This window comes from Stenella coeruleoalba, assembly GCF_951394435.1.
Source record: "Stenella coeruleoalba genome assembly, chromosome: X".
NCBI lineage: Eukaryota > Metazoa > Chordata > Mammalia > Artiodactyla > Delphinidae > Stenella > Stenella coeruleoalba.
The window spans coordinates 112,083,239-112,105,359 of record NC_137152.1 but is presented as its reverse complement, the minus strand read 5'-3'; the positions used below and the strand labels follow the sequence as shown (position 1 = coordinate 112,105,359).

Sequence of the window (22,121 nt, the reverse complement as noted above, 5' to 3'; positions counted from 1 at the left end):
TTGAATAATCTAAATTGTGTAACCTCTAGTGGATTTCTATTCTGCCGCATATCAAAGATCACCCTTGAAGATGTAAAAAGAAGATTTTCTGTTGGGTTGCAGGGTAAAAAGTGAGGATGAGTATACTTTATTGGATTCAGCTCCCTGGCGACAGGAATATGCCAGAATCAGTGACACTTCAAGTATGGTGACCACAAAAATGAGAGGGAAGGAGCTCTGTCAAATTACAAGGATTTTGGTTCTAATCCTAGCTCAACTACTAGCTTGCTGTGTGACCTTGGGAAAGTCATTTGCTCCCTTTGGGCCTCAGTTTCTGCTTCTGTTCTGTGAGACAGTAGACATCCTCCTTGATGATCTTTAGGTTCTTTCTACCACATGAAGCCCAATAACTCGATTAGTTACATATCTCAGGTGATAGCATTTACAGCCCAAATTAACCAGATGGTCATCTGAATTCTGCACTTAGCTTTGCGTTTGGCTGCTTTACACCAAATATCTTGATGGATGGTTTTTTAGCCATTTTTCATCCACATGTTTAAGTACCAGGTAAGTGTTGGATTTGTGGATCTAAGCCACATTGGCTAATATCAGTTGAATGAAGGGCTAACTATTTGCTTATAAAATATTTCTTAGAGCAATTTGGACAATTTATTTATATGGGAATCTGATCAACATCTGATATTTGGCAGCAAACTGGCACTGATAAGTGCCTGTTTATACTTACATTCTGTCACTCTTCAAACTATGGCATAACTAAATTGACTTTTATTATTTATAACAGTATCATCCTGACTGGGACTGTATTAGACCCCAAAGAGAAGAGATTTTTAAAAGAGGTTGTTTTTTTCTGAAAATCCTTTTATTATTTTCTTTTCTTCAGCTGGGTGTGAGTTAGGCTCTCTCTGGGAAGCAGATACTGAAACAGAGTTAGGAATGCAAAGGTTTATTGGAGGTAATGCCTGTGAAAGGAAAAAGGAGGGGTAGGCAGAAGTGGGTAGGGAAAAATTTCAGACTGTGATGCTGATGTGATCCTTGTGAAAAGAAAATGGACAGGAAGTAGGATTAGGTAGAGTCTCAGACTGAGGTTCAGATCTCACAAAGCCGCATCCAACCCAGTGCAGAACTCTCAAGCAAAAATTTCCCATTACAGGAATCTCACAATGAGGAGAGATGTCCAAGCCCTAATACCCTTACTATACTCAGTCATTGACAGAGAGATGCCCATGAGGAGCACGGCTGAGGCAGAACCTAAATGTGCTAACAGGTGGAGGCTGTCAGAAAATGCATTCCTTACAGCTGAATGGCAAATTCTTTCTTGAAGAGAGATCCAAGCAGCATATCTCCATAACTTCCAGAAATGCCATTTTTCATTATATTCCAATTTGAGCCTACAATAACCTGTTATTGCTTACCAAGTTAAGTCTAAACTCCAGTCTAATTTCAAATAGAATATAATACTTAGGGATACGTTTTACAAAAGAATTGCAAAACATATTCTGAAAACTACAAAATATTATTGAAAGAAATTAAAGAAAACTTAAATAAATGAAAACCTATCCCATGTTCATAGGAGAGTTAGTATTGTTAAGTTTGCAATACTCTGCAAATTGATCTATATATTCAGTACAATATCTGTCAAAATTCCAAGTGTCTTTTTCTTTTTTTTTTTGCAGAAATGGACGAGCTGGTCCTAAAATTCCTGTGAAAATACAAGGGGTGCTGATAAAACAATCTTGAAAAAATAAGAATAAAGTTGAAGGATTCATACTTCCTGATTTCAAAATTACTACAAAGCTACAATAATCAAAACAGTCTGATTCTGACATAAGAATAGACATGTACATCAACTGAATAGAACTTAGAGTCCAGAAATAAACCCATTCATCTATGGTCAATTGATAACTGACAAGGATACCAAGGCTATTTAATGGTGGAAAGAATAGTCTTTTCAACAATGATGCTGGGACAACTGGATATCCCCTATACAAAAGAATGAACTTGGACCCCTACCTTATACCATATACAAAGTGAACTCAAAATGGATCAAAGACCTAAATGTAAGAGCTAAAATTATAAAACTCTTAGAAGGAAACATATGGGTTAATCTTTTGACCTCAAATGCGGCAACAGTTTCTTAGATACAACACCAAGATGACAAGTGACAAAAGAAAAATTGGGCAAACTGGACTTCGTCAAAAATTTTTCTTTAAAGTGCTTCAAAGGATACTATCAGGAAAGTAAAAAATCAACCCACAGAGTGGGAGAAAATATTTGCAATACATTTGACAAAGATCTAGTATCCAGAATACATAAAGAACTCTTATGACTCAACAATAAAAAGACAAACAACCCTATGAAAGTATGCAAATGATTTGAATAGTTTTTCAAAAGAAGATATACAAATGGCCAATAAGCACATCAAGAGGTGCTCAACATTATTAGTCATCACGTAAATGCAAATCACAACTATAAGGAGATACCATTTCACATCCACTAGGATGGCTATAAAAATAATCTTTTAAAAATGGAAAATAACAAGTGTTAGTGAAGATGTGGAGAAATTAAAACCCTCATACATTGCTGGTAGGAATGTTAAATGGTGGAGCCGCTGTGCAAAACAGTTTGGCAGTTCCTCAAAGGTCCAACATACAGTTACCATATGACTCAGCAATCCCACTCCCAGTATCATATCCAAGAGAGCTATAGACATGTGTTCACACAAGAACTTCTACATGAGTGTTTATAACAATCTTATTCTTAATAGCCCCCAAATGGAAACAAGCCAAATGTTTATTAAATGATGAATGGATAAACAAAATGTGCTATATCCATACAATGGAATATTATTTCGTCATAAAAGGAATGTTTTAATACATGCTACAACATGGAAAAACCTCGAAAACATTACACTAAGTGAAAGAAGTCAGACATATTATACGATTCCATTGTATGAAATGTCCAGAACAGGCAAATCCACAGACATACCAAATAGCAGTAGTCAGGGGATGGGGTGAGAGGGGAATTGAGAATGACTTCTCTGGGTACTGGAGTGATGAAAATATTCTAAAATTAAGGAATATACTCTTCATGCACCCAGAATAATGCTGCTTTCCTGCCAGGCATTTCCCTGATGCCTGCTGTGGTCTCCTATCCCCTCTTCTCATTTATTCAAGAGATGGAGGTTTCAAATATTCCAGCACTTAGGTTTTGAAATAAGGTTTTGTGTCATTTCATTCCAGGTTAGAGATGGTAACAGAAAGCTGAGAAGGAAGCTGGATAAGATGGAGTCAATCTTAAGGAAAAAACAGCACTAGGCATTCTCTAATTGAGAACACTACCTTGTCACTGGGGGACAAATGTGAAAACGATTAAGATGATTAAAATAAGAACATTATAGGTTGAGTTTACAGCACAACCTCCAAAGTGTTAAAATTGATAATTTTTTTTAAAAAAGTACAGTGATAATTTGGTGCTTAACATACCCTATACATGTTTTCCCACTTAAGAGGCACAACAGGCCTTGTCCTCTGATTTCAGCTTCCCTGCTTGCTACCTGCTTGACCAGTAACTGGAACTGAGTGATCACTATTGCCTTCTCTCTCAACTGGGAACATTTTTCCATTTAACTTCCAGGAAGTGCCCATTCTCCTGGATTTCCTCTTATCCCACTGGCCATTCCTTTTTAGTTTCCTTTTCTGCTTATCTTCCTGTGTCCATCATCTAAATATTGAGGGCTTCAGGGCTTGGCACTAGTCCTCTTCTTCTCTATCAGACACATTCTCCTTAGCTGAGCTCATCAACTATATGGCTTTGATATTGTCTAATGACTCCCATAGGTTGTATCTTTAAACTTGACCTGTGCACCTAGTTCCAGTCTTGTATATCCAATTGCCTCTTTGCATGTCTGATAGGCAGATAAAACTTTATGCCCAGGACAAAACTTATGATTTTTATCCTACCCCAAATCCTGCTTCTCTCCTAATCTCTCCCAACTCAGTGAAAAACATCACCACCTACCCAGTGGATCAAGTTAAAAACCCTCTGTGATCTGACCACTGTTTACCTCTCTGACTTAAGCCGGTGTCACTTTTACCTTGCTCATTATACAACAGTCACACTGGATATTTTGTTCCTAGAAAACACCAGATTCATCCCTGATTTAGGACTCTTGAGTCTGCCGTTCCCTTTGCCTGGAAGACTCTTCCCCTTTCATGGGTCTGTTTCTGTAAGTAAAGTTCTATGGGAACACAGCCATGCCTGTTAGTTTACTACTGACTTCGGCTGCTTTGTGCTACAATGACAGAGTTGAGTAGTTGAAACAGCTATCATATATGACCCACAAGCCCTATAAACAAAAGTTTGCCAAACCCAGCTGGGTCTTTGCATGGCTGTCTCCTTGTTTAGGTTTTGGTGCTAATGTCACCCCCTCAGAGAGACATGTCCTCTCTCCCACCCCAGTCACTCTTTCACATTATCCTCTTAATTTCTTCACAGAACTGCTCTGAATTATCTTACTTGTTTGATTGGTTATTACCTGTTAACCCCACTAGAAAGTAAGTTTCCCTGTCACATTCCCTGGCAGGTCCCTAGGTCCTAGCACCGTATCTGGAACACCATAGGTCCTCAATAAATATATGTTGGATAAATTAATGCATGAATGTATGTGAGTCATCAAGTTTACAAAACAATGGTTCAAGTTAGCACTCCATGTATATATAGGCATAGAATTTACTTAGATCTAGCTTATGAGTAAATATATGCTCAGGAAAAGAAAAATTTCTTAAAATAAAGGTACACGAACATTAAAAGATGGATGAAGAATCACTGTGTGGTAAAACCAACTTCATATAATGAATTAATTGGATTTTATCAGAGCAAATATTTTAAGATTTTTTTGGAGCAATGGTAAAAAGAGCCAAGTAGAAAGTTTCCAAAACTGCTTAGCTACTCCTCCCATATGTCTGGAAAAAGATGTTAATATTACCTTGTTGAATTCATTTTAATTAGCAGATGGAAGGAAATGGGAGGGGTAAATGTGGGTGTTGAAAAATGACCCTTTTAACAGATTCCCAAACTTGGCTTCATTTATGTCATCTCTGCACTTTTTTGGCAATTATTTTTGCTGCTGTCTTTCTTTCAAGTGATATACATTATTGAGCACCCTCCCACCCCCCTTCCCCAAAGCCCCCATTTTCCTGCATGTTGCTACAGCTTCACAACTTGTCTTTGAGCTCCCTCTGCTGGCCCCAAGAAGGCTGCAGAGTTGGTCTCTTCTAACGTCTATAACCTAAACTAAAGTACACAAGATGAAAATAACCATACTAAAAGGGCAACCTTTTCTCCTCTTCAGTTAGATAAAATTAAATGGTGTCTTGATTCACACATTTTGATGAACTCAGCAATTGTGGCATTTATCAGGCACAGCCTGAATGACTAATTCAATCAAAATCCGTGTCAACAAAGCTTCTTTCATATACTCCTGGAGCAATGTGGTTTAACTTTACTCTTTATTCCTAAATATTGGATCTGTGCAAAATCCACGTAGCCTGTGAAGATTCTCTTGACTTCTGGTTTGGACATAATGAGATGTGTACACTTGCGTTTCCAAATCAACAAAACCATATGTGATACATATGTCAGTGCATCTACCCCTTTCACCTGCTTTTCTCTTAGACTCCTTTAAAAGTGAGTTTGAGGGTATCAATAATTACCATGTTCAAGACGACTAATGGCATGATTTTTTTCTAATAAATGGATGTTCACTATATAACGCTGATCAAGGACTGATTTTCCATATAAAGTTAGATAGCACTGATTTGAAGGAGAGGATGAGAGTTACAAGTTCCCCCACATATAACTTTAACAGCCATAGGAACACTCCTGTTTGTCCTGAACTGCAACTGATCTAGCTGTATGACCTTGAGAAAGGAGGTTAACTTTTGTGGATTTGTTTCATTAAGTATAAAATGAAGAAATTGTCTGAGGCTATCTCTAATAATTTGATGATTTGGTGTTAATTGATATATTCTCTGCAGAAAGGCTTTCCCAATGAAAGTTGTGTAGTAAAGATTCATCTGAAAATTTAAACTTCATTTTACATTTTACAACTTGGATGTTTTATGTTTTGACATTTGAAACAAATTTTCAAACAATGGCTTTTATGGAAAACTACACATCATAAGCAGTATGCACTCTAGTTATTTGATTGGTTTATGAACAGTCTCCCGGAGGTTGAAAATAGCTAAGATGTTGTAGAACCAAAGTGGACATGAAAGAGTAAAAGGGGCAAAATAGGAAAAGATCTGAAAAGGAATCTTTTCTTCTTGAAACTTGTCTGTGAATGGAAGCAGCTGGCTATTGGAAACCTTCCCTAAAGTTACCCATTCGGCAGGATGATATATTACTAATAAGACTAAAAAGTGTCTTCCTAGGAAGCAGCCAACCTTAAATGCAATCAGTGTAAAATAAGTTATCAACTTGAAAGTGATAAGAGGTTCTACAAATCTATTAAAATGGGAAGGATGATGTAATGGCAAGTACCAGTTGTAGAACAATCATGTCAGAGTCCAGAAAAAGGATAATTGGAGGGTGCCCTTGTCAGTGTCACCAGCTATGTCCAGGAAGATAGTGCCTTGACCACTTAACACCTGGTTTGGGGCACTTGGAGTGGAGCAAACACTCATTTGTCAGGAAGAGCTTATGACCTTCCTGCATCCTCCCCCAACCAGGAAAATATCCACACAAATCTTCCTTTAGATCTTGTGATCTTCTGGAAGGAGACTGGGCTTATTTGGCTAACAGGGACTTTTCAGATTCCTTGTAACTTTTATTTATCGTTCTAAATTAATAGATTTAAGGTATGATTTATCAAAAAGGCTAATGAGAGTTTAGGTAACATGAGCTGGGTAATTTCTTCATGAGAGTATCATCACCATCATTCCAGAAAAATAAGGCTCAAAGGTGAACGATCAGACCCTGGTGACCTTTCACAAAAGGGGTAGCATCCCTTAATATCTACCCAATTCCCAATTCCCAACTCCCTCACTCTCAAAGACTCCTATATATCATCAATATTGAGTGTGTAAGACCACGACCTGGATTTGTAATTAACAAGAAATATTCCATCTCTTACATCTCAAATATTAATACCAGTCTTAGAGTTACCTGTTATATATTCTCACCCCGTTTACTACTGCTCTTCACACTTACTAAAAGGCTCTGTTCCCTTGATTCCTTTATTTGCTTCCAGTTTAGCAGCCCCTCGGAGTCTCACTTTCTTCCCAATGCTGCCTGGAACTCATGGTCAACACCATGAATTCCTGTTTCATCAGCCCTCTCAACTCCCTCTCACTCCTGTTTTAGTTTCCTTTTGTGTTTAGTTAATATTCAAAGAAAGCTTTTAAGTATCACGCAATTTACACTGATTCTTCTATCTAATTTTACCAACCCTATGAGGTAGTTACTTTTATTGCCTCCATTTTAAAGATGAGGAACTTAAGTTTTTGAGAGGATAAGTAGGTTGCCCAAGCCCACACACTTAGTAAGTAGCAGAACCAGGACTCAAAGCCATGTCTGTGACTAAAACCTTCACTCTTAACCACAACACAATACTCCCCGATGCTGTTGTACCTGCCCTACACCATCTTCCTTCCTCATTTTTAGAACCAGAGGGCTGGTAAAGAAAATCTCAGAAAATTGTGCAAACGAGTGCCTCTACAGATCCCTGATTTTTCACTGCAGTTGAATCCTGCATAGCACATATCAATCCCTTTACCTATCATGAATTTTTTCCAATTTCTCACAGTAACTATTCCAATTCTTTGCCTCTCAAGTTTTCTACCCAATTCCCAACTCCCTCACACTCAAAGACTCGTATATCATCAATACTGAGTCCACTGGGATGAAATCCTTCATCTTCCCCATTGTCCACATACAGATTTTTCTCTGTACCCATCCATTCTTCATCCCTACTGTATGAGCAGGAGTGTCTCTCTTCTACTGAAGGTCTGCCTCTTGTGCCACCTGTTGTTTCTTCCTCAGACTTGCTCCTTCATATGTTCTCTCTCAGTACTTGATTTTTTAAATTTCTTTCTCTCTATTATCCACTCACCCTCAGCATATAAATATGTTTAAATGCCTTCTAATCCTAAAGAAAAGTCACTCAATTTGAGCTGTAGCCAGTCCCAGTGCCCAAGTTACTGGTTCCCTACTTAGCAAATCTTTTTTAAAGAATAACCTATTTTCAATATTTATTTCTATATTTCTCATTCCTTCCTGAAATTAAGCCTCTGACACCCCACTTAACCTTTTTCCATTTCCCTTCATACTGGCATACTTAAGGAGACTATCTTTATTTTGCCTGGCCAATGCTAGGTCATTTGGTCTCTATCTCTTTTAAAAATTACTATTTCTCTACACTCATACACTGTTGTGGGAATGTAAATGGGTGCAGCCGCTGTGGAAAAAGTATGGAGGTTTCTCAAATAACTAAAAATAGAACTACCATATGACCCAGCAATTCCAATCCTGGGTATATATCTGCAAAAAACCAAAAACACTAATTCAAAAAGATACATACACCCAATGTTCATAGCAGCATTATTTTATTTATTTATTCAAAATTTTTTTGAGACTTAATTTATTGTCAAATTGTTCCAAGCAGTTTCTCTTGTTTTATGCCATTTTGTTTGAAGCACTATTTTTTTTACCATCCCCCACCGCTTTTCCCCCTTGGTGTCCATGTTTGTTCTCTACATCTGTGTCTCTATTTCTGCCCTGCAAACCAGTTCATCTGTACAATTTTTCTAGGTTCCACATACATGCGTTAACATACGATATTTGTTTTTCTCCTTCTGACTTACTTCACTCTGTACGACAGACTGCAGGTCCATCCACGTCTCTACAAATGACCCAATTATTTTCCTTTTTATACCTGAGTAATATTCCATTATATATATGTACCACCTCTTCTTTATCCATTTATCTGTCGATGGGCATCTAGGTTGCTTCCATGACCTGGCTATTGTATATAGTGCTGCAATGAACACTGCGGTACATGACTCTTTTTGAGTTATGGTTTTCTCTCGGTATATGCCCAGGAGTGGGACTGCTGGGTCATATTGTAATTCTATTTTTAGTTTTTTAAGGAACCTCCATACTGTTCTTCATAGTGGCTGTAACAATTTACATTCCCACCAACAGTGCAAGAGGGTTCCCTTTTCTGCACACCCTCTCCAGCATTTGTTGTTTGTAGATTTTCTGATGATGCCTGTTCTAACTGGTGTGAGGTGATACCGCATTGTAGTTTTTTGATTTGCATTTCTCTAATACTTAGTAATGCTGAGCAGCTTTTCATGTACCTCTTGGCCAACTGTATGTCTTTTTTGGAGAGATGTCTATTTAGGTCTTCTGCACATTTTTGGATTGGGTTGTTTGTTTTTTTAATATTGAGCTGCATGAGCTGTTAATATGTTTTGGAGATTAATCCTTTGTTGATTCGTTTGCAAATATTTTCTCCCATTCTGAGGGTTGGCTTTTCATCTTGTTTATACTTTATTTTTGCTCTGCAAAAGCTTTTATGTTTCATTAGGTCCCATTTGTTTATTTTTGTTTTTATTTCCATTACTCTAGGAGCTGGATAAAAAAAGATCTTGCTGTGATTTATGTCATAGAGTGTTCTGCCTATGTTTTCCTCTAAGAATTTGATAGTGTCTGGCCTTACATTTAGGTCTTTAATCCACTTTGAGTTTATTTTTGTGTATGGTGTTAGGGAGTGTTCTAATTTCATTCTTTTACATGTAGCTGTCCAGTTTTCCCAGCACCACTTATTGAAGAGACTGCCTTTTCTCCATTGTATACCCTTGCCTCCTTTTTCCATAGATTAGTTGACCACAGGTGCGTGGGATTATCTCTGGGCTTTCTATCCTGTTCCACTGATATATATCTCTGTTTTTGTGCCAGTACCATATTGTCTTGATTACTGTAGCTTTGTAGTATAGTCTGAAGTCAGGGAGTCTGATTGCTCCAGCTCTGTTATTCTTTCTCAAGATTGCTTTGGATCTTCGAGGTCTTTTGTGTTTCCATACAAATTTTAAGATTATTTTGTTCTAGTTTTGTAAAAAATGCCACTGGTAATCTGATAGGGATTGCATTGAATCTATAGAGTGCTTTGGGTAGTATAGTCATTTTCACAATGTTGATTCTTCCAATCCAAGAACATGGTATATCTCTCCATCTGTTTGTGTCACCTTTGATTTCTTTCATCAGTCTTTTATAGTTTTCTGAGTACAGGTCTTTTACCTACTTAGGTAGGTTTATTCCTAGCTATTTTATTCTTTTTGTTGCAATGGTGAAAGGGATTGTTTCCTTAATTTCTCTTTCTGATTTTTGTTGTTAGGGTATAGGAATGCAAGACATTTCTGTGCATTAATTTTGTATCCTGCAACTTTACCAAATTCATAGATTAGCTCTAGTAGTTTTCTGGTGGCATCTTTAGGATTATCTATGTATAGTATCATCCTATCTGCAAACAGTGACAGTCTTACTTCTTCTTTTCTAATTTGTATCCCTTTTATTTATTTTTCTTCTCTGATTGCCTTGGCTAGGACTTCCAAAACTATGTTGAATAATAGTGGTGAGAGTGGACATCCTTGTCTTGTTCCTGATCTTAGTGGAAATGCTTTCAGTTTTTCACCATTGAGAATGGTGTTTGCTGTGGGTTTGTCATATACGGCCTTATTATGTTGAGGTAGGTTCCCTCTCTTCTCACTTTCTGGAGAGTTTTTATCATAAATGGGTGTTGAATTTTGTCAAAAGCTTTTCTGCATCTATTGAGATGATCATATAGTTTTTATTCTTCCATTTGTTAATATGGTGTATCACATTGATTGATTTGCATATATTGAAGAATCCTTGCATCCCTGGGATAAATCCCACTTGATCATGGGGTATGATCCTTTTAATATGTTGTTGGATTCTGTTTGCTAGTATTTTGTTGAGGATTTTTGCATCTATATTCATGAGTGATATTGGTCTGTAATTTTTTTTTGTAGTATCTCTGTCTGGTATTGGTATCAGGGTGATGGTGGCCTTGTAGAATGAGTTTGGGAGTTTTCCTTTCTCTGCAATTTTTTGGAAGAGTTTGAGAAGGATGGGTGTTAGCTCTTCTCTAAATGTTTGATAGGATTCACCTGTGAAGCCATCTGGTCCTGGACTTTTGTTTGTTGGAAGATTTTTAATCATATTTTCAATTTCATTACTTGTGATTGGTCTGTTCATACTTTCTACTTCTTCCTGGTTCAGTCTTGGTAGGTTATACCTTTCTAAGAATTCATCCATTTCTTCCAGGTTGTCCATTTCATTGGCATAGAGTTGCTTGTAGTAGTCTCTTTTGATGCGTTGTGTTTCTGTCATGTCTGTTGTAACTTCTCCTTTTTCATTTCTAATTTTATTGATTTGAATCCTCTTCCTCTCTGATGAGTCTGGCTAAATGTTTATAAGTTTTGTTTATCTTCTCAAAGAACCAGCTTTTAGTTTTATTGATCTTTGCTATTGTTTTCTTTGTTTCTATTTCATTTACTTATGCTCTGATCGTTACGATTTCTTTCCTTCCACTTACTTTGGGTTTTGTTTGTTCATCTTTCTCTAGTTCCTCTAGGTGTAAGGTTAGATTGTTTATTTGAGATTTTTCTTGTTTCTTGAGGTAGGATTGTATTGCTATAAACTTCCCTCTTAGAACTGCTTTTGCTACATCCCATAGGTTTTGGATCGTCGTGTTTTCATTGTCATTTGTCTCTAGGTGTATTTTGATTTCCTCTTTGATTTCTTCAGTGATCTCTTGGTTATTTAGTAATGTACTATTTAGCCTCCATGTCTTTGTGTTTTTTACGTTTCTTTCCCCTGTAATTGATTTCTAATCTCATAGCATTGTGGTCAGAAAAGATGCTTGAAATGATTTCAATTTTCTTAAATTTACTGAGGCTTGATTTGTGATACAAGATGTGATCTATCCTGGAGAATGTTCCGTGTGCACTTGAGAAGAAAATGTAATCTGCTGTTTTGGGATGGAATGTCCTATAAATATCATTTAAATCTATCTGGTCTATTCTGTCATTTAAAGCTTGTGTTTCCTTATTTATTTTCATTTTGGATGATATGTCCATTGGTGAAAGTGGGGTGTTAAAGTCCCCTGCTATGATTGTGTTACTGTCGATTTCCCCTTTTATGGCTGTTAGCATTTGCCTCATGCATTGAGGTGCTCCTAGGTTGGGTGCATATGTATTTATAATTGTTACATCTTCTTCTTGGATTTATCCTTTGATCATTATGTAGTGTCCTTCCTTGTCTCTTTTAACATTCTTTATTTTAAAATCTATTTTATCTGGTGTGAGTATTGCTACCCCAGCTTTCTTTTGATTTCCATTTGCATGGAATATCTTTTTCCATCCCCTCACTTACAGTCTGTATGTGTCCCTAGGTCTGAAGTGCATCTCTTGTAGACAGCATATATACGGGTCTTGTTTTTGTATCCATTCAGCGAGCCTGTGTCTTTTGTTTGGAGCATTTAATCCATGCACATTTAAGGTAATTATCGATATGTATGTTCCTATTACCATTTTCTCAATTATTATGGATTTGTTTTTGTAGGTCCTTTTCTTCTCTTGTGTTTCCCACTTAGAGAAGTTCCTTTAGCAGTTGTTGTAGAGCTGGTTTGGTGGTGCTGGATTCTCTTAGCTTTTGCATGTCTGTAAAGCTTTTGATTTCTCTGTCAAATCTGAATGAAATCCTTGCCAGGTAGAGTGTCTTGGCTGTAGGTTCTTCCCTTTCATCGCTTTAAATATATCATGCCACTCCCTTCTGGCTTGTAGAGTTTCTGCTGAGAAATCAGCTGTTAACCTTATGGGAGTTCCCTTTTACGTTATTTGTCGTTTTTCCCTTGTTGCTTTTAATAATTTTTCTTTGTCTTCAATTTTTGTCAGTTTGATTACTATGTGTCTTGGCATGTTTCTCCTTGGATTTATCCTGCCCTGGACTCTCTGCTCTTCCTGGAGTTGGGTGGCTATTTCCTTTCCCATGTTAGGGAAGTTTTCGACTGTAATCTCTTCAAATATTTTCTCAGGTCCTTTCTCTCTCTGTTCTCCTTTTGGGACCCCTATAATGTGAATGTTGCTGCGTTTAATGTTGTCCTAGAGGTCTCTTAGGCTGTCTTCATTTCTTTTCATTCTTTTTTCTTTATTCTGTTCTGCAGCAGTGAATTCCACCATTCTGTCTTCCAGGTCACTTATCCATTCTTCTGCCTCAGTTATTCTGCTATTGATTCCTTCTAGTGTAGTTTTCATTTCAGTTATTGTTTTGTTCATCTCTGTTTGTTTGTTCTTTAATTCTTCTAGGTCTTTGTTAAACATTTCTTGCATCTTCTTGATCTTTGCCTCCATTCTTTTTCCGAGATCCTGGATCACCTTCACTATCATTATTCTGAATTCTTTTTCTGGAAGGTTGCCTATCTCCACTTCATTTAGTTGTTTTTCTGGGGTTCTATGTTGTTCCTTCATCTGGTACATAGTTCTCTGCCTTTTCATTTTGTCTATCTTTCTGTGAATGTGGTTTTCATTCCACAGGCTGCAGGATTGTAGTTCTTCTTCTATTTATTTAAATTAAACAAATTTTTTTCTTTTCCATTACAGTTTATTACAGGATATTGAATATTGTTCCCTGTGCTACACAGTAGGCCCTTGTTGTTTATCCATTCTGTATAGAATAGTTTGCATCTACTAATCCCAAACTCCCAATCCATCCCTCTCCTATCGCCTCCTTGGCAAACACAAGTCTGTTCTCTATGTCTGTGAGGCTGATTCTGTTTTGTAAATAAATTCACTTGTATAATTTTTTTAAGGTTCCACATATAAGTGATATCATATGATATTTATCTTTGTCTGACTTCACTTAATATAATAATCTTGACATCCATCCATATTGCTGCAAATAGCATTATTTCATTCTTTTTATGGCTGAGTAATATTCCATTGTATATATATACACATATATATATATGTATATATCTATCTTATCTTATTTATCCATACATCTGTCGATGAACACTTAGGTTGCATAGCAGCATTATTTACAACTGCCAAGATATGGAAATAACCCAAGTGCCCATTTGCAGCAACATGGATGTACTTGGAGGGTATTATGCTGAGTGAAATAAGTCAGAGAAAGACAAAGACTGTATGATATCACATATATGGAATCTAAAAAATACAACAAAGTAGTGAGTATAACAACACAGAAACAGACTCACAGATATAGAGAACAAGCTAGTGCTTATCAATGGGGAGAGGGAAGGCGGAGGGGCAATATAGGGGTAGGGGAGTAAGAAAAATAATACATTTTATTATGTATAAAATAAGCTACAAGGATATATTGTACGACACAAAGAATATAGCCAATATTCTATAATAACTATAAATGGAGTATAGCCTTTAAAAATTGTGAATCACTATATTGTACATCTGTAACTTATGTAATATTGTACATCAACTCTACTTCAGTAAGAAAAAGAAAAGCTTAAAAACACTCTTTTTATTTCCCTTAGTTTACATGACACCAGATCTTCCTTGTTGTTTTCCTTTATCTCTACTCATATCTTTTTGGTCTTTTTTCATGGCCTCCTCTTGGTCTGTCTGCCCCTTAAATATTGCTGTTCTCAAAGACTTTAAACTTGGCTCTCTTCCTGTCACTTCTCTTCACTTAGAAAAGTACACAAAATAAGAGACCATCAATTTCCAAGATTTTCATTTTCACTCATGTGTTGTTTTCAATTGATGACATTATCTTCTTCTTTTATGAACAAATGGAAACTACCACATGCAAAATTATTTATCTTTTCACCCTAAAATCTAAACTACAACTTCTCCATGCTAAACAGAGAACAAGATATTTTCACTTAAATATGCTACAGGTCCTCAGAGTCAACACACCTTGAACTTAGTTAATTTAGTCTTTCCACCAAACCAGCTTTTCCTACCTGTAATTTGATTTAACAAATATTTATTCCATCTGTCCTCACTGAGGACTGCAATAAGAAAAAAACAGGCAGACTATTATTTATATTGAACTTACATTCTAGTGTGTGCTGGGCTGGAGTGGAGAGAGGCAGACAATAAACAAACAAAACATATTATATGTCAGGTGGTGATGAATATTAAGAAGAAAAATAAAACCAGGGTACAGGCACAGGGAAAATTGATGGAAGGGATATTTTTAAAGGGTAGTATGGGAAGTTTTCACTATTAAGGAAAATAGAAACCCAAATAAAGAGAAGCTTTGAGTCATGTGGACATCTGAGAGAAGAGTGATCCAGGCAACTAGAAAAACAGATGCATAGGCCAGGAGACAGGACTGTACTTAGCAAAGAGATATGTGTTCTTGGAAAAGAGTCAGTGAGGGAAAGAGTGGTAGAAGATGAGATCAGAGAGATAGTAAGGGTCAGATCATGGTTAAAATGTTGAATTTTACTCTGAGTGGGATGGGAAGCCAATGGAGGCTTTTTTTTTTTTTTTTGCGGTACGCGGGCCTCTCACTGCCGTGGCCTCTCCCGTTGTGGGGCACAGGCTTCAGATGTGCAGGCTCAGCGGTCACGGCTCACGGGCCTAGCTGCTCCGCGGCATGTGGGATCTTCCTGGACTGGGGCACGAACCCGTGTCCCCCGCATCGGCAGGCGGACTCTCAACCACTCCGTCACCAGGGAAGCCCTTGGAGGCTTTTTAAGGAGTACCAGATATGAGCTACTTTTCTTAACTTACAAAAATTTTTAAATATACATTTAATTTAAAAATTAAAAACAATTGAAATGTATAGAAATATCGAATGACTATGTTGTGTGCCAGGAACTAACACAGTGTTGTAGATCAAAAACAAAGAAACTCATAGAAAAAGAGATCAGATTTGTGGTGACCAGAGCTGGGGGTGGGGGGTGAGGGGAGAGGGAATTGGATGAAAGGGGTCAAAAGGTAAAATGTACAAACTTGCAGTTATAAGATAAATAAGTACTAGGGATGCAATATGCAACATGATAAATAGAATTAACACTGCTGTGTGTTATATATGAAAGTTGTTAAGAGAGTAAATCCTAAAAGTTCTCATCACAAGGAAAACATGTTTTTCTATTTTCTTTTATTTTTTATCTGTATGAGAGGATGAATGTTCACTAAACTTATTGTGGTAATTATTTTATGATGTATATTAGTCAAATCATTATGCTGTACACCTTAAACTTACATAGTGTCGTATGTCAATTATATTTCAATAAAACTGGAAGAAGAAAATATATATATATATATATACACAGAAAAGAGAAAGGAATAACACAACAAGTATTCATATACCCATTACCTAGAATTAACAATTGTTAACATTATGCCATATTTGCTTCGGGTATATTTTATTTGTTAAAGTATTTTAAAGCATAGATATCATGACATTTTATCCCAAAATGCTCATTATAAATCTCTTAAAAAAATTTTCCTGTGTAATCACTATATGCATTATCATATCTACCAAAGCTAACAAATCTAGTCCCAAGCTGATAATTATATTTCCCTAATTGTCCCCATAATTTATTATAGTGGTTTTGTTTAAACCAGAATTAAATCAAGGCTAATATATTTGCATTTGATTGTTAAGCTTCTTACATACCGTTTTATGTAGAAAGCTCTCCCACCCCCATACTTTTTTCCCATGGCATTAACTTACTGAAGAGCCTGAGCCAGTTATCCTGCAGAGCTTTGTCTGATTGTTTTTTTGAGTTATTTAACTTATTCCTTCATCTTCTGTATTTTTATAAACTGGAAATTAGAAATAATGGCTTGATTAGATTGGCTTATATTTAAATTAATCACTCTGGTTGACTTATTGGAGAATATGCTTTGGAGTGGGAGTAGGGACAAGGAAACTAATCGGGAGGCTATAGTAGTACTCCAGGTGAGAGATGATGATGGCTCGGGATAGGGTGGAAGCAGTGGAGGTGGTGAGAAATGGTCACATTCTGTGTATGTTTTGAAGGTAGAACCAACAAAATTTACTGCCAGATGGGATGTGAGGAATGAGAAGAGAGAAGTCCAGGATGATTCCATAGTCTGAAGCAGAGTAACTGGAAAGATGGAGTTGTCATTTACTGAGACAGGGTAGACTGAGGTGGGGAGTAGATTCGGGGGTTAAGGTACAGTTGATATTTGGACATGGTAGCACTTACTGGGTTAACTTAATGCTTCAATACTTCCCTTTCCTTCACCCCTCCCTGCTATATTCCATCATCAATATTTTCTGATTTTACATACCAAGCACATCCTGTTCATCTCCATTTGCTACTGTCATAGCCCAAGTCCTCATCATCTTGCCACTGGATTATTATCACAAGGTCCAAACTTGGACTCCCTCCTTTCCCTCATCCACAGGTCAACTAAGAGGCCTTTCTGTGAAAGAAAAATCAGCTCATATCACTCTCCATCTTAAAACCCCTAAGTGATGTCCATTTGTCTTCAGGCTTGAGGTCTGTATGCCTCAGCCTAACCCGTAAGTGTCTCCGAGATCTGGCCCTAGACTCATCTTTTGTTACTCCTTCATGCTCTCCACCCTTTTTTGATCTGCCCATAGTGAACTATTTTGTTTCATCAGACAAAGGATGCTGTTTCATATGCCTGGGCCTCTGTATCAGCTACTTTTTTCTACTGAGAATGCCCTTCCTCTCTCAAAGGCATGGGCAATGTCTCATTCAAGTTTGAAACTTCAGAATCTAGCACATGTGGCAATTGACTAGGAGGTGCTCAGTTACTGCTGACTGTTGAACTGATGTACCCTTGACAAACACACAAGCTACTTTTAACCTTTATTCCACAATTCACAAGGCTACATATTATGTTTTCTCAGCCAGCATCACCACAAATTACTCATAAAAATTTCTGGATTCTACCTGATAAATGTCATTCATACTGGTTTAAACATAATCACTCTAGGTTGGGCACTATAGAATTGAAGCTTTATTATCTCTGGATTTTCTTTGAATTGTCATTTTGCAACAATTTTGAAAAATCATACTTTTTACCTCTGAACTTAAAGAAATTAAAGCTATGAGGAGTAGACAGGAAAGCACTTTACAAAGTAAAATTATAAGGTGTCATTATTGTTATTATAATAGTAATTGCCTTCAAATGAAAAAGTATATCAAGAGCAGAGCGTGAAAATTAATGATTGATTTTTTACTTGTCTTCAGGGCCAATTTGCCCTAAACAGCACAGACTTTGTGACTCATGTCTCTGATTCGTGTGGGCTCTCAGCTTGTGGATCCTGTCTCTAATTTAGCACCAAATGTGTTAACATTTCATTTTCCCTTGGCCAGGACTCACTGGGCCTTGGACTGCTAAATGAGCTCTGATTCACCTTCCAGGAAGCCAATTACCCAGACAAGGAGCACTTACTTGATGCTCATCAGAGTGAGTTACTTTATTTCCCCTTCGTTGCTGGAAATCTTTGGCTGGAAAGTTGAAGGACTTGTTCTCCTGGCACCTAGAAGAACACCAAGGCTGTTTCTGGTTCTTCGGTAATCCAGAGGAATGCCTAGAAATTTAAGATTGGATTTTCCTTGTGAACAACTCTGGCAGAAGAGAATGAGAACACAGTTTCTTAAGTGTTTGTATTTCCCCTGTTGATAAATTCCCAATGCCATAATCCAAAGGAAAAGAAGAGGTTTCTCTTTCAAATATTGAGATCGTACCTTTTTCCTTCTTCTCTAGCATTTTCCCATTCCAGCGACTTCCTGACCTAGCACACACTGAGCCAGTTATTCTAAATGTAAAAATGACTATTTGAAGAGTTCTTAAAGAATAAATAATATACAGATGTTATAGGTCACAGATGTGTGGTCTCGTTTCTTCAACAAGTCAGAAGAGCTTAGCACACTGGCCAGATTTATCTGCATCTTACCACTGTGGGTGCTGTGCGTTGGCTAAAGGAGTACTGGACTAGGGAGCACAAGTTCAGGTTGTAGTCCAACTGTCCTGTGAACGAACTTGCTGCATTATCTCCTACAAGTCTTTTCCTCTCCTTGGACCTCAACTTCCCTAAACTGTGAAACGATGTTAGAAAAATGAGCTTTTAATGTCCTTCTAAGACCTAAGGTTTTGTACTCTTTTCTAGCATGGATATATCCTAGGTCCTCTTTGATGCTCAACTCCAAGGTCCAGCCCAATGAGCTCTTCCTAGTAAGATATGTGACAGCTATCTGTTAGAATTATTACTTGTGGACTCTTAAATTAATTCTTCCTTCTCAGAAAGAAATCAGGAGTTGTTAAAAGGAAAAACTACTTTCAAAGTTAATTATACTTCTTTTCTCTATTAAATAGAATGGTGATTTCTCTCTCCATTATCTATCTGAAAAACATCATAATAAATACCAGCCCAGATACTTCATTTAACTGGTTACTGTAAAACACCAATAAGGGAAATTATCCTCTCCAGTATGCAGCACCTAGTAGAGTGCTGAGCTCATAGTAGGCACTAAATCAGTGTTTGTTAGGTCACTTGGGGAAACATCTTTATTTCCATACATTAACTTCAGTATTTCAACAGGAAAATTATACTTTAATAATAAGCAAAATCAAATGTAATGAAGCATTTCAGCTTAAAGCATACTTCCCATTGAGACAGAATATTTATATATTGCATATGTTTTCCAAAAATCACCAGAAACTTTGAAACTCTGATTTTATACCTTGTAATCTGGTCAAAAAGACATTTCCTGCTTTATCTGGAATGTAAAGGAATGCTACAAAGAACTAGAATGGAAGTAGGGTAGTTCTATACCAACCAGTTGACCTTCACAGTGTTTGTGATTTTAAGTCAACTGGTTGCATTCAGTTATTTTGAAATAACCAGTTAACAGCTGATTGATTGAATACTACTGGTGGTTTGCAAATCACCTTGCTTTTTGACAAGATTCAACCTTCTTGCTCTTCTTTCACATGGTTTATTTAATTCAATTCAAGCAGGTGCTTTTTATTCCTCTCCCCACTACAAAGCTTGTATATATGCAGTCAGACAAGTGTCAGGCACATAATAGGTACTCAATAAATATTTGCAATATAAACCAGAGGTATCAGTTGGCCTAGTCCTTAAAGTCAGATAAACATTTATATCCAGTTGTGATGATTACATATTCTATTCTTGAATATTTCCAAGCTTTCACTCTAGCCATTAAGCTAAGACCATTATAATTAACTGCTCACTGCCAAACTTGGTTTCGAATTCTCAACTTCAGAAGGATCAATGAATTACAGAATTAAAAGGTGTCATGTAGATAATTGGTTCTTACAGGAAGAGTTACCCCATTGCTTCCACAATGAACACAATAGTAGGTATGATGAAGACTAAGTATTTTTGTGAAGTTGGGTCGTTAACAATGGATTAGGAATAGAATCCAATCTCCTCCTCTATCCGTGATATATTGGCCATCACTATTATCCTTTCAATAATGAGGAAAAGAATATTATACTTTGTTTCCTTCCTTGGTAACATCCTGATGACTAAGTGGATATTTCAACAGAGGACCGAGGCCAAATTTAAAACTAGGAACGCATTTAAAGTACATATATGCCTTCCCTAAGAAATGGAGGCCTAGTTATCCACCGCCAGGACCAGTCAAGACTGATGTTGACCATACAGCTAGGAAAGGAATTTAACAGTGTTCTTTCCTCCTTCTCCACCATGATTTTAAAGTTCAAATTTGGAATCAAGTGGTTGGTTAGTCCCATGCTCAACATAATCAACCCACATTCCACAGTGTCCCTCTGCTACAGTTCACCCACTCCAATCAACTACCATTAGTGTTTATTAATTCTATGGCAGCTCTTCATCATCCTATCCCTGTTCCCACTGGCTGGGGACTAAATAACTAGTGGGGTTCGTTTTCTCTCTCCAGAGAGGTAAGCCTTAATTCAGTGGACAATGATTCAGAGGGCTCTAATCCTGTATTTGCGTACTAGTGCGTAAGAAACTGTCTCTCCCCTGGCAGTGACAGATGATGTTCTGAAATGCTGTGAACCGGAGACTCACTGCCATGAGCTGGAATCGTCACTCACTAGCTTTTAACACTCCAATGGGCATTCAGATTGAAATGCAAATATGAAAAGAATTTTAAAGGCACAATCAGCTCTTTGGAAAAATTCCATCATTTCTTCAAGAGCATTTTATGTTAATTTATTATTTTATTTCCTTAAAACTCTCTTACCCAAACTAAAAAGTTTGCTTTAGAAAAACACCCATTCCATTGGCGAAGTCTTTCACTCTTTCTAAAGTAATGATAAGTGACATTAAAATATGAAAAACAGGTGCATTCCCCAGATAAGTTTATTTAATTTCTGCATCATTCTTGCTTTCAATTATACTGAAGATAGCAGCAGGGCCAGAAAAATGATGACCTTTTCATTTTGAATGGCATTCAGCATTGGCTTGGTATTTCATAATGAAGCAAAGGTCTTAAAAATATTCCAAAGAGTAAATGGCTAGCAAATGCTTTACTTGTGACGTATTTCATTTTCATGGCCCTCTGTTGGGAAAGGGAGTCTTTAAAATAAGGGAAAAATTAAAATGCAATTATATAACATCTAAGTCTACTATTGTCAAATAGAGCTAGCAGGCAGAATATGTGTATGAAATATGTTATTTTTCTTAAGCTGGAACCCAAGAGTGTTGGTACAATGGGAAAATCAGCTAGGAAGTAAACGACTGTGCCTTTGTATGGATTCTGCCACCTATTAGCCACATAACCAAGAGCAAATGGCTTAATTTCTTAATCTATACATCTGTGTTACGCTTACTCCACTGAACTATTGTGGAACCCAATCAGATATGGAACCGAATATGAAAAGGCTTTGCAAACTGTGGAATAATATACAAATGAAGAGTTACACCTAAGACTTTTGCAAACTGTGGAGTACTGTGTATGCAAAGACTTAGAAACCACATATGATCTTTTTTCATTACCAATGAGCAGAGCCAACTGGAAATGAAGGGAGTCCTGAGACACATTTTTTTTTACTGTTTCTATTTTTTGAGGTTCCATGTATACT

The 22,121-nt window shown here is 36.9% G+C and overlaps 1 long non-coding RNA gene across 5 annotated transcripts in view; it reads right to left on the bottom strand.

The window, feature by feature from the left end:
• Nucleotides 1–22,121, bottom strand: part of LOC307180943 — a 510,594-nt gene that overhangs the window by 127,403 nt on the left and 361,070 nt on the right. For 3 of the 5 annotated variants that reach the window (XR_013825809.1, XR_013825811.1, XR_013825812.1), the window contains 3 exons: nucleotides 18,474–18,612; nucleotides 17,337–17,471; nucleotides 16,753–16,844 (listed from right to left, as the gene is read on the bottom strand). This is a non-coding gene — a long non-coding RNA (uncharacterized lncRNA). Of the gene's footprint in view, nucleotides 1–16,752; nucleotides 16,845–17,336; nucleotides 17,472–18,473; nucleotides 18,650–22,121 lie in introns of all 5 variants that reach the window. The other 2 variants (XR_013825808.1, XR_013825810.1) reach the window with 2 other exon arrangements.